This window comes from Durio zibethinus, chromosome 4 (assembly GCF_047325235.1).
Source record: "Durio zibethinus cultivar Kanyao isolate XHJ-2024 chromosome 4, ASM4732523v1, whole genome shotgun sequence".
NCBI classification, from domain to species: domain Eukaryota; kingdom Viridiplantae; phylum Streptophyta; class Magnoliopsida; order Malvales; family Malvaceae; genus Durio; species Durio zibethinus.
The window spans coordinates 1,102,952-1,116,100 of NC_143165.1; the positions used below are offsets into that span (position 1 = coordinate 1,102,952).

General features: G+C 27.2%; 1 pseudogene across 1 annotated transcript; it reads left to right on the forward strand.

Moving 5' to 3' along the window:
* Positions 1–3,351, forward strand: LOC149519010 (disease resistance protein SUMM2 pseudogene; annotated as a pseudogene). Its single transcript, XR_016341331.1, has 2 exons — positions 1–2,910; positions 3,008–3,351. The product of XR_016341331.1 is annotated as a disease resistance protein SUMM2 pseudogene (transcript).
* Positions 3,352–13,149: the final 9,798 nt, after the last annotated feature.

Consider the following 13,149-nt stretch of genomic DNA (forward strand, 5'->3'; position numbering starts at 1 on the left):
GATCTATACGCTTTTGTGCTTGCCTGCTATGGTGCTCCTTTCTCCTGTTGTTGTCTGAGACTAGCAAAAATAAAAACTCTTTGATTCAACAGCCTTTGATTTAAGTTTCTTATTGCTCTTTCTCCCTCTCGTTGTTAAACACTCGTCTTCTTCTCTAGTTATTAGAATTAGAATCTTGTGCAAAACTATGGGGAACGTTTGCTCTATTTCTTTGTCGTGTGATACCATAATTTCCCGCTGCTGGGATTGTGTTGCTGGACAAGTAATCTACGCCTGCCATCTTCAAGAAAACCTTGCTGACTTGAACACAGCTCTGGACGAATTAAAGGAGCGAAGGAATGATGTGATGAGGAAAGTCGACATCGCTGTACAACAAAAATTGAGGCCGCTGGATGAAGTTGGAGGATGGCTTTCAAGGGCAGAAACTATGATACATGAAGTTGATGAACTGCTTATTGATGGTCCTGAAGAAATCAAGAATTTATGCATGGGAGGCTGTTGTTCCAAGAATTACAAGTCTACCCTCAATTTCAGCAAAAGAGTGGCCAAAAGCGTACGTGATGTTAAGGATCTAAAGGGAAAGGGAGCTTTTGAAGTGGTAGCTACGGAGGCACCTGCAGCTCCGGTGGTTCCAAGACCGAGCGACTCTGCCGTAGGCTTGGAATCCATGTTTAATAAGGTCTGGAGTGCCTTTGAACAAAAGCATGTGGGAATTATTGGCTTATATGGCGTTGGGGGAGTTGGCAAGACTAGGCTCTTGACTGAAATCAATAACAAGATTGGTGTTTCATCAGGTGGATTTGATGTGGTTATTTGGGTTGTGGTGTCTAAAGGATTTTATGTTGGAAAGGTCCAAGATGATATTGCAAAGAGGATTGGCCTTTTTAATGGAAATTGGAATGATAAAGCTCCCGAAGAGAAAGCTACAGACATCTACGGGATTTTGGGAGAAAAGAAATTTGTATTATTGTTAGATGATATATGGGAAAGAGTTGACCTGTCCAAGATAGGAATACCTGTCCCGACTAAAGAAAATGGTTCCAAACTAATTTTTACAACTCGTTCTACTGCGGTCTGTGGCCAAATGAGAGCTCATGAGAAGATTCAAGTGCAATGTTTGCCTGAAGAAGAGGCTTGGAAATTGTTTGAGGAACATGTTGGTAAAGATGTCTTTGATAGTCATCCAAATATTCGTGGGCTAGCTCAAGAAGTGGCCAAAGAATGTGGAGGATTACCGCTTGCACTCATCACTATCGGTCGTGCCATGGCTTGCAAGAACACACCCGAGGAATGGAAATACACAATTGAAGTCTTGAAGAAATCAGCCAATTTTGTTTTTCCAAACATGGGCGAAGAGGTATATCCTCTTCTAAAATTCAGTTATGATAGTTTGCCAAATGACATGGTTCGAACTTGCCTCCTATATTGTAGCTTGTTCCCGGAAGATTTTCGAATTCTTAAAGAATCGCTGATAGATTTGTGGATAGGAGAAGGATTTTTGGATGAACATGACAGTCAAGCTCAAAATCAAGGACACCATATCATTGGTTCTCTCATTCATGCATGTTTACTGGAAGGAGTAGATGATTGGTATATAAAAATGCATGATGTGATTCGTGACATGAGTTTGTGGATAGCATGTACGTGTGAAGCAGAGAAATGGAGGTTTTTTGTGCAAGCAGGTTATCATTTGACTCAAATGCCAGAGGGTGGAAGATGGAAAGGTATGCGAAGAATGTCATTGATGAGAAACGAGATTGAAAATCTAACAGAAGCACCTAACTGTTCCGATCTTCAAACTTTGTTTCTCAACAATAATCCTCAGTTGAAGGTGATTCACAATGATTTCTTCCAATATATGTGTGGCCTAAAAGTTCTAAGCCTTAGAGGAAGTCTTGGTATAACAGAATTGCCAGTGGGGATTGCAAAATTGGTATCTCTAGAATATCTCGACCTATCATCTACAAATATAAGAGAGCTACCAATTGAATTGAAGGCTTTACAAAAGCTGAAGTGTTTGAACTTGAGTTACATATACTGTGGCATCACAATCCCAAGAGGGTTGATATCTAGTTTCTCAAAGCTGCGAGTATTGAGAATGATTGGCTCTTATCTTTCCGATGAGGCAGTAGAAGAAAGCCATGAATGCTTGTTAGAAGAATTGCAGTGCTTGAATCACTTGAATGCATTGTCCTTGTCTATAACAAGTGCATTTGCTCTTGATAGATATTTGAATGCAGAAAGATCACACAGCTACACTGAAGAAATTGGGCTCGAGATTTTGAACGGCTCAAAGCAATTGAATATTTTATCTTTAGCGAATATCAAGTCTCTACATACTCTAGCAGTTCGGGGATGTCGAAGTTTGGAAGAAGTGAAGATGGAGTGGGCAGGGGAAGGAAGAATGATAAAAGCACAGAGCCACATTCAAACCTCTGTCATTGCAACCCAACATTGCTTCCAAAGCCTTCACCATGTATACATATACGGATGCTTAAAATTGAGGGACATAACATGGCTTATTCTCGCTCCAAATCTGAGGACTGTTGATGTAGTAGACTGCAATGAAATGGAAGAAATAATCAGTGAGGTAAAACTGAGTCAGGTGGCAGGGCTTGTAGGAACTTTAACCCCATTTGTGTCACTCGAATATCTTACTTTAGGTTTTCTCCCAAAATTGAAGGGCATTTACAGGAATGCACTACCCTTCCCATGTATCAAGAAAATTAAAGTTGGCAATTGCCCAATGCTGAGGAGACTTCCGCTAAACTCTAACAGTGCAAAAGCAAACAAAATCAGCATTGAAGGAAAGGAAAAGTGGTGGAAAGAGCTGCAATGGGAGGATGAATCTACTAGAAATGCTTTTCTTCCTTGTTTCATCGCAATTTAAAGAAAGGCATGAAATTGCAAGTAAGTAATCTTACATTTACCTTTCTCCATCTCTGTTACTGTTGTCTTGAACTTCTTGTGTCATATATAACTTGCTTTGGTTGAAAATACTACGCAGAACTGTTGTGGGGAATGTCTACGTCCAATGCTTCACTGTTTTTGAAGAAATTTAGTTATCGTCAGCCAATTTATCATGAAGCTTGCTAAACATACTGTTGCTTGTAGAGAGTAATTTTAAGAAGATCTGATTTTTCCTTTTTAGCGGACTAAGAAAGACTCTAAAGCTCGTCTGTGTGCCCCAACAAATGTAGCTGCTGAGCCAGAAAATAAGGTCGTTCGTAATCATTGTGGTCTAGATTATAATTACTCGTTCCTTATTCGGATTCCTTGTTAAAGTGTTGCTTTTCTGTTGTAGACCTTGGGATTATTTGTCTTTAAAACATATTTACTTTTGTTTACCTATTTTTTTTCTTGAATGAATGTTGTCACACTCTCAATCTAAGGTATAGTATGATCATATTATTTTAAACTAAAATTCTAAGGGAATACGAAATTTTCTTTGTTAATCATTTAAAATTTTTTAACAATATAATTTATGAAAGAAAAATTTATATATTTAATCTAATTAATAATATATTTCTATATATATCAAAATATAAACAAAAAAAAATTTAAATATAAAACTACTAAATATTATTTTTTTAAAATAATTATATAAACAAATTATTGAATCAATTATTATAATGTTCTGTTACTATCAAAATAATATCTAAAAATTAAATAAAAATTTATTTTTTGAATTTATTTATTTATTTATAAAATGATCAGAGTCCATAGGCTCTTAATCCATTTTGTTTTATAAAATAAAAAAAAAAACACATAAATAAATGATTTAATGTAGTTGGTTAACTAAATTCAAAGGGGTCAACACCTTCCTTTTGAGAGCTCAAAAACGCTTCATGAAGATGGAAGGTCATTGCCAAGGCACACGCTTTTTCGCAATCGACAACAAACCGAACCTGCCTCCTTTGTTCTTTTCTATAATACTTAAAATAATGGTGATAAGATGCCGTTAATCAAATAATTCATTTTAAAAAAGATTAAATTATTGAATAAAAAGGAAGAAAACATACGTATCCCTAAAAATGCTTTAAGCATCATTATTAATAATTAAAAATTAATAATTAGAAAAGTTTGATATTATTCTGTTTCTCTCGTGACAGAATTATATTGCTTCCTTCTTGATGTTCTAAAATGGTCTAACAAAAAAACCACAGATCATGTAGCCCAATTCAAGCATATACATTACAAATGCAAGATTTTTTGCTTGTTGATTCCCCCTTTTTTTATAGTTTGAAAGGATAAAAAAATTGTCCTAAAAAAATCCTATTGATTACAACTTAAGACTTCATCTTGAGAGCAAATGCTAGTTTTTGTTGTAGACTAGATGTGTATATTTATATACTAGTATGTTACGGTAAAACCAATTAGTAATATAGATTAGCAAGTTCATTAACTCTGAATAGTATTTAGCAATATATTTTTATAATACCTAAGAGATCGTAACTTAAAAATAACAAATGAAGTTATAAATATTAAAATTCAAAATTTAAATTTATTGGATGTCATCTTTTAAATTTAATTATATGAACTAATTCAGCTAAACTTTGGATCCATCTCTTTACTAATGTTGTTGCAATATTTGACATTGAAATTCTTGATCTCTACCCAAGATTAATTTCATAAAGAATCAAAGCCCCGAAAAAATGTAGTAAAATTGCGCAATGGGTTATTTTCTATTTTTTTTAGGTACATACATGGAGATATAAAGGAAGAGTGAAGATTCTAACCTTGAAGAATGAGGGATCCTACTACTTGTAAATTAATGTGTCTATCTTCATTTATTATTTCATGTCAAATAAATGTAAAATAAAATAATTATCATATCAAAATTCGTATTTACATGTCAAATATAAAATAAATTTTTTTATTTTTATTAAATTTTATATATAATTTTTATCAAAATTTTAAATTGTACTACTTTTGTTTTTTTTTTTTTTTTTTTCATATCCTACCTAGGAGAAGCTTATAGCTTTTGAGTATTACCAGATGGCAACAATCAAAGTGATATCAAATGCCAAACAAAATGGACAAAACAAATAAGGGAAAAACAAAAATAAAGAACTCATAATCACATTTACACTTGCTTCTGAGTTCTGTAATTGAGATGTAAAGGATTTCGGCCACTAGACTTTCAAGGTTTAAATTTAGGAATTTCATGTTTTCACCATATTAATAATTCTTTGAAAAATTACTTTCAGTTTTCCAATTTTCTAAACAATCCCACCAAAATTAATTAAATTTTGTAAATGAAATTCACAAAATAAAGAGAAAATCTTGCTATTTGACCAGAACATAAATCCCTCTACATCTAAAACCTAAAGAAAAATTTAGGGTATTTGAAATTCAATATTTTTTTTCTTCAACATATGACCACTTTAATCATGTCATGAGCATAGCATGTGTTAAAGACAAATGCTAAATATTTTGTGAAATCTTCATGTAAATTTTACGCGACATCTAACAATTGATCAATTTTGAACGAGATTTTTATTACTTCTGTTAAAAAATACATTTTAAATTAACACTAAAAAGGATATTGATGATTTTATGTGGTGTACACATGATATGATCCATAATATTAATAAAATATCACATATATAAAAATCAATTAAATTAGCGTTATTATCTATTATTTTAAAGAAAAATAAAATTTAAAATTTGAAGATCAAACCTTTCTTTTCTTGAATTTTTCATTAAAATAAATAAATAAATAAAAAGATTGAAATGCTTTATGCAAACCACAATGTCCCATTGGCCTCAATGAAAAATTGTTAATCAAACATCCAAAGTACAACATCAAAACTTAAACCCAGGCTTTAGTTGGTATATATTTCCATCTTTTTGCACTGTGCTTGAATGTTTTCAATGAGTTAAAATATGTGAAATTGGTTGATATACATAGAGGTGAATCTCTCCTAGCATAATCAGTATCCCGAAGCTAACGAAAACTTCAAATAAAAAAATAAAAAGTTTAAATGAATTTTTGTGATATATTTATTTATAAAATTAATTACACTTTTGGTGCATGAATTTTAGAAAAAAAAATTATATAAATTGATATCTAAAAAATAAAATGTACAATTTATTCCTTGAACTTCATAAAATGTATAATTTGTACCATTAACTTTCAAATTATATAGTATTTTAATCCCAACTCTAATCTGTTAACTATATTAACTTATATACATAGCATTTGACAAATATTTTCGAATTATGTATTTACTATACATATTGTCAACATGTTTTTTTTAATAAAAAAGATCTAAAAAATATATTTTACTTAAACCATAAAAATTATTTAGGATAGGTCAATTATTATTTATCATGTGGTATCTGTAAAATATTTTTACAAAATATTTAATATTTTTATTTAATAAAAAACATACATATAATAAAATTATAATAGTTACATATCATATAGGCTAGTAAAATTAACAATATTAAAATTTAGATTAAAATAATACATTATTTGAAAGTTTTAAGTGTAAATTAGATATTTTATCTATTTAAGTACCAATTTATATAATTATCAAAGTTTAGATAAAAAATTGTAATTAACTCCTATTCATATAAGTTGGATTATGGAAGAAAATTTTAAAATTTTAATTCTTTTATTTTATTTCAAAAAAATTGAATTCATACTCTTTGAGCAAAATATATATACTTATCATTAAATCAAATGTTTTATTTATTTATTTTTAATTTATCTACATACTTAACAAATTTTGAAAGATCCTAATAAAGGTTTAAAATGGGATGAATAACAAAATTAAGCAGCTATGGGATGAATTACTAATTAGTCAAAGGATTTTGATTTAATTGAACAAAGAGAATTGAAATTTTGGACTATGTATAATATAAACCTACTTTTTACTTCATAAGTTTCATCTTTTCAATTTTAAGATTTAAATATGAGATTTTTAAATTAAAAATTTTCAATATTAAACATTGAATGTATATCCCTCTTAAAATATAAGCAAACGTTTCTAGTCTAGAAATTTATTTATAATAATATTTTTTATTTGAGAAGGGATCAACTTAGATAGTGTAATATTTTTTTTAATTTTATATATTTTTTAAACATTAATTTAAAAAAAATTCAAGAGATGGGATTAAATTGTTATTTTTTTACTTTTCTTTCTTATCCTTTGAATTAATTAAAATCGAGGGTTAGAAAATGTGTAATATTAAAAAATTTTTATACTATGTAAGTTGATCATTCTTCCTTTTTATATTTATATTAGTAATTATGAAATTTTTTTCTTAAGAAACATTTAAAATTAATTTATTTTTTTAAGAAGTATTAATATTTTGGGTAAAGTAGTTTTTTTTTTTAAATAGTTACTAAATTATTAAAATTTTTAATTTAATCACTAAAATTTAAATGATTTTTTTTTCTTATCCAACTATTAATCTTTAATAACATATTGATATAATATTGCTACGTAAATAGTAGATGTCATGTGATATTAGATATCATTTGATATATCATGTGACATTGTTGATAATTAGTCTAATATGTCATTATTATCACGTTATTATTGCTACATCAACCGTCGTCTCTAATAACATGTTGATTTAATATTAATATATTAATTATTACGTCATTTGATATCTCATATGTTATTATTGACGTGATATTATAAATTTAAATAAATTAAAATTTTTAACATGATATCACATAATATTTGAGAATTAACTTGTCATTATCACGCTAGCATCGCATTAAAGTATAATGGTTGGGTGATAAAACAAAATTCTTTACTTAAACTTTAATCATAAATAAAAAAATTTTAATAATTTAATCATCATTTTAAAAACAGGACTATTGTTGAGGAACCAAAGCATTAATTTTTCTGTTTTTCTGTTGAGTTTTCTAATTTGGCGGGAAATCGTTGTCGGAGCAGTTTCTGCATTCGGGTGGGTCCTACCCTTGTCTGCAATCATATTTCTTCTTGAATCAACAATCTCTGTTTCTCTCACTCGCTTAATCTCACTCTCCCATCGATTACCTACAAGTGGCTTGCACACATACGGACGTGAGAATCACGAACACTGTAAAAAGAGTGGGGTAAAATGTTAAGGGATTGGCGACCGTAAACCACAAAGTCCACGAGGGTTTAGTCAAAAGGTCGTAAGGGACCCACACGGTTATGATATTTGTCTGTTAACTCTTTGGAGTTTCCTGTTTGCTTTGCTCGGCGATCCGCCGGTGCTACTCTCTCAGTACTTGCTTAATTATTGAGTTTACCTTTTCATTTTTTTATTTAGTAATTCTTTTTCATATATAATATTTTTATAGTTATTTTTTAATATATTTGATATATTTTATTTTATTAATTTTGTTTCTAAAATTTAAAAATTCTATTAACATTGGATGAATAATTTCTCTTTTATCAAGTTCATTAGAATCATCATGAAATTTTAATGTAATTTAATTACAATTATAAAATTTTAACTTATAATAAATAGTCTTTAATAATTTATTTTCTAAATAATTAATAGTACCATTTTCTTTTTTTTTTCTTTTTTTATACAATTCATCTTTCTTTGATTTTAAAATCAAAAAAATTTGAATGAAATTAAAGATAATGATATGTAAGTAAAGATGACAAAATAATTTATATTTGATGAATTTTGACTTATTTTGTTATAATAGGGTCGGATTATTATGAAATCAAAGGTTGGATTGGATTTTTTCTTTAGGGTCGAGTTCGGGTTGAAATTACGTTTTTGGTGGCACTACCTTGATCAAACCCAGACATATATAAAATAATTTATTATTTATTTAATTTATACTTATATTTCTATTATATTAATAAAATTATTATTTAATATTTTAATTTAAAATATTAACTTAATAAAAATAATATATTTATATATAATTAAAATATAATTTATATTATAAATATTTTATAAATATTATATCAAATTAAAATTATTAAATTAATTTCAAATTAAATTAAATATTAAAAATAATATTTTAATATTAAATCAAATATAAACAAAAATATTAAAGGGACGGGTCAAAATCAAGTATAGCCAAAGAATACTCCAACCCATTACCATTCCTATATGTAAGCTGGTGCATAATTAGTTACAAGTTGCATTTTCTTTTCATGATAAAGCTAAACATGTGCTAAATGTTATCGTTGTTATTATTATTATCAATTTTTTTATATTTTCTCCTCTAGATTTGTGAGGGTAGGTTCACTATTGAGATTATGTAGACAACATGTGATTTTTGTCTTGTGCAAGAAATTCAATCTAAATGCCAATGCTCTAGCTTAGACTTAGTTTGATCTGGTCTAACTTAAGAACCCCGCACCACCCCCCTTAAACATATATCAAGATCAAGAATTCAATATGCATAGTTTCCAAAAGTATCCATAAATTGAATCGGATGAAGATTAATTAATTGATCAGATTGATCTCTTCATTTAAGTTAGAACTATTATTAAAATATATATTTATATTTTATATGTTTCAAAATTTTAAAATTTTAAAATTCAAAATTTATAAAATTTTATTTTTAAAAAGTTTTAATTTGATTATTTTATTAAAAATAATGGTCAAAGTTAAGTTCGTTTGATCCAGAAAAGCAATAAAGGAACAGAAAAATATTATTCATTTTCTTGACTTTCGATTTAAACCATTATAAGCACCACATTTAATCCAAAAATAACCATGTCTGGTTTCTTGTTCAACTAACCAATGGCCTACGTTGTTTATATATTAGGTCCTTGGTTGCTCCCTCCTCATTAGGGTAAGTTTTTCTTTATAAGAATAGCAAATATTAATTTGGTGACAATATTGAAATTACAAGTTGTTTTTATTTCTTTGTTGATTAATATAACTTATAAAATGCCAAAAACTTCTCTTTCTACATTACTAATTCACTATACTATCTAAATTATTCATGCATGCTGACTGTAATTGTTTGCAAAAATACCCTAAAATTGGTTCCAAATACTTTTTTTCTTCAACCAAAAATAATTGCCTACATTGTCATAGATTAAGGTCAATAAATCTTAATTTAAAGATTGTGAAATTTAAAGTAGTTTATAAAATTATAAATTATGATTGAAAAAAGTAAATAAGTCATTTAATCTTACATGATATTAAAAGGGCATTATTTCTCACACTCGTAGAAGTACATGTATTCATACATATTCAAAGATATTACGAACTAAAAAATTTAAAGCTCAATTCAATTAATTCATATAGTTATTTTTAAGACTTAGCATTCAATATATCTAAATTTTAAAACCTTACAATCCATTTTTCTATCAATCTCTTTTTTACCAAAAAACATTATGAACAAGAGATAACCGACATGATTCAAATTAAAAATAATTTTTTGAATAATTCCAATAAACTAGAAACCGATTTTTAAGTTCCCACCAAGTATTGAGGTGAAAATCAATTAATTAAGCTAGCTAGCTATTAATGGATTACGTTTTTAATTTTTTTCAAGTGAAATTACAAGAATAAAAGAAGTTAAAATTATAATTAATTAAATATTATATTTATATAAAAAAATCATTGAATAATCAATCAACAAATTAGAATATAATTAAACAAATCCAACATAAAATTAAATTAAACCCAGACATAATAAAACCTGAACTTAATACCTCAAGACTAAAAAATTTCCTCCTTGATTTTAAGCTAAGGTCTCATTGTACGTGTTTAGTTTTTTGGTAAGATATTTATTGATATAATTAGATAGCATTGAGGTCTTATTTGACCTAAGAAGGCATATTAAATTCCATGGATTAGAGTAATTTATAGAAGAATGTAACAAACAGAGATTGTGGCACAAGACATAGATTTCCTTGTCCCATGAAGCGTAATGAAAACGGCAATAAATCTTGAAAATTGCTTCATTGTTTTGATTGATAATGAAAACTTATCAATTACGAAGCTAAAACTTGCACCCAATGAAAACGAATTTACATGGAAAATCATCAATTTTCGGTGAAAGTGGGGCAACCTGAGAAAAATGAGTCACCTTTGAAAATTCTTAAATCTTAGTCTTCTCAAGTTTGAGCTTGTGATTAAAAGGGTCATATTTTTGTGGCTAAACAAATTTAAGCAATCGAATTTTAACAGTTTCAAACCTTCCATGCATCTTATTTTATTTTATTTTTTTGAGAATAAGGGAAGATATTGTTGATATTGAGATTCGAATTTCAAATCTATCCAATTCTTTTTTTATAAGTGATTATATAAATAAATTTAACTAAATTTCATATTCATGCATATTAATTTATTAGTACAAAATTTTCAATATTCACTTTGTTTTCATAGCAAAGGTAAGGAGAACCACTCAAAATCAAAATCAAACACATTTTTCTCTGACCTATATGTCTTTTAACTATCAATTTTAGAATAAAAACTCAACGATAATCACAAATGCATAATCATTCAATTATTGAATAAAAGGGAAGAAAACATACATATCCCTTAAAATGCTTTAAGCAACATTATTAATAATTAAAAACTAATAATTAGAAAAGTTTTATATTGTTATTTTTCTGTCCTGACAAGATTAGTATAAAGCTTATGTTGATATGTTTTGATTTTGTTCTGTTTTGTTTTGTTAGAGGATCTTTTCTATAGATAATAGTACAGGTAAAACAGAATAAAACCTAAAAAAACCTTATTCCCTCTACCTACTGCCACTTTGGACCACCCACCAAACCCATGCACTAGAATCAACCATCAAATAAAGGATACAAATGAAAAGTAGATTAGAAAGATTAAAAAAAAAGAAATAAAAAAGAGAAAATGAGTGGAAGGATAAGCTTAAAGGGTTTAAAAATATAAGTAAAAAAAAAACAAAAGAAGAGAAAGGTTGGCGGGCGGCAACTAAAGGTGAGAAATAAAGGAAAGAACGGAAGACGAAACCTAAGGGTTTAGTTCACTTTTATTATACATTGTAACATTTTAGAAAATTAAAAAAGAAATATAAGAAAGTAAAGATTAAGCAATTTTAGCCTAATTAAATCTAAACTTTTTAGTTCTGTCAAATGTTAAATTAATAAGGTGTTTTGGAATATAGTATAGTATATTTTTTACCATTTATTACATATATAAGTTGTGTTATATATGTATATTTTTAATATTAAATTTAAGATTAATGATTTTATTCATTTACATAGAAAATTGATGATGATGATGATGATGATGATGATGATGATGATGATAAAAGATATTATTATAAAATTTTTCAATAATTGGAAGCGGATAATTTTTAGTGATATATTTTTTTCAAAATTATTCTTAAGATAAAAAATAATTTAATGGAGAATATATTGAAAATAGTATATGCCTATATATTTTTCTAGCTTGAAAATTAAATTCAAGGAATTTTTAAAAATTCAAAATGAATTAAAACCACATATGTATACTATTAATTATATTTAAATCATAATTTTATTTTATATTAAAATATTATGATTTTAAATAATTAAAAAATATAAAATATTTTACTAATTACTTATTATTTTATTTGAGAATGTGTGAATTTAAATTTTTGTTTGAAAAACATACATATTTATTATTAAATTAAAAATTTAAATGATTTATATTTCATCAAAAAAAAAAAAAAAAAGAGTGACCCAGGCGTAGCCGGGAATTTTCTAGTATCTACATTATTATAAAATTTTTATTTAATTTGAGGTTTTGAGTAAATTAATACCAACTCAATCAATTATTAGTAATTATAAAAAATAAAATAATATTATTATAAAAATATAAAATCAATTATATATATATGTCTTTTCGTTATTTAAAAAAAATGCCCACTTTTTTTTTAATCAATTATTCGCCTCCAAAATATATTTTTCCGTTTTCAAACTACCATTTTTTCTACCAATTCTAGTATCAATTATTAGAAAGTGAAAAAACTGATATGCATGTTGAATAAAATCATTTTAAATATTTTAATTAATTGTTCTCAAGAATAAAAACTATATATTTTTTAAAATTTAAATTCATTGAAAAGTGAATATTTACCACAGCTTGCCATCATAGGAAGATCACAGGAAGTATCCTCACTTTGACTTCCACAGTTCCATTTTGAATGAAATGGAAATTTCAATAAATTTGATCAAAAGTTAGAATAAAATT